The following is a 1,288-nucleotide window of genomic DNA, read 5'->3' as shown; positions in this document are numbered from 1 at the left end:
TTTTGTTTTCATTAAATTCAATTTTGTGATTTTCTTTTAATCTCCGATATGTTTGATTATAATTTTCAAAATAAAAAAATCAGAAGAATATAAGATTTATATTTATACAGCAGATAATATTATAAAAATAAAAATAAAGATTCTATTGAATTAAGTATCCTGAATAAAAAAGGAATAATTAGAATAACAGAAGATTTAAACAATTTAGAAGTTTTTGTACAAAAATGGCAGTTTAAACTACCGTTTTAATGGTTATATAAAAAATGTGTGATGCGCACACCGCATCTGATTTTCTTAATGTTAAAGTATTCTCAGTTTCTCATTTTTTCAAATCTTATGATTTCTCTATTAATCTCCGATGCTTTTGATTATATTTGTCATAATAAAAAATCAGAAACTACCGTATTAATGATTTTATAAAAAAATGTGTGATGCGCACACCGCATCTGATATTCCTATTGTTAATGTATTTTCAGTTTATTATATTCAGGAATTCGAATCTTATGATTTTTCTATTAATCTCCGATCCTTTTTATTATATTTGTCATGTTAAAAAATAAAAAAAAACTACCGTATTAATGTTAATATACCAAATGTGTGATGCGCACACCGCACCTGATTTTCTTATTGTCTAAATATTCTCAGTTTTTTATTTCTTAAATTTAAATCTTATGATTATTCTTTAAATCTCCGATACTTTTAATTATAATTATTACAATAAAAATTAGAAACTACAGTATTAATGATTATATGAAGAATATGTGTGATGCGCACACTGCACATGATTATTTGTTTGTTAAAGTATTCTTAGTTTTTGTTTTCCTTGAATTCAATTACAATGATTTTTTTTTTAATCTCTGATAATTTTAATCTTAATTGTCAAAATAAAAATTTAATAAATACAGTCTTTATGTTAATGTGTGATGCGCACACTACACATGATTATTTTTTTGATAAAGTATTCTCAGTTTTTGTTTTCCTTGAATTCGAATCTTACGATTTTTCTTTTAATCTCGAAAACATTTAATTATAATTGTCAGAATAAAAAATCAGAAACTGCGGTATTAATGTTTATATAAAAAAATGTGTGATGCGCACACAGCCCCTAATTTAGTTATTGTTAAAGTATTCTCATCTCTTTGAATTCAAATCTTATGATGTTTCTTTCAATCTCGAACACTTTTAATTATAACTGTCAGAATAAAAAATCTGAAACTACAGAATTAATGATTATGTAAAGAAAATGTGTGATAATTTAGTTATTGTTAAAGTATTCTCATTTTCTTGA

The sequence above is a fragment of the Halyomorpha halys genome, unplaced genomic scaffold (genome assembly GCF_000696795.3).
Source record: "Halyomorpha halys isolate HHAL.00 unplaced genomic scaffold, Hhal_1.1 Scaffold1144.1, whole genome shotgun sequence".
NCBI lineage: Eukaryota > Metazoa > Arthropoda > Insecta > Hemiptera > Pentatomidae > Halyomorpha > Halyomorpha halys.
The sequence above is the reverse complement of the archived record's forward strand: the minus strand, read 5'-3'. Positions refer to the sequence as shown.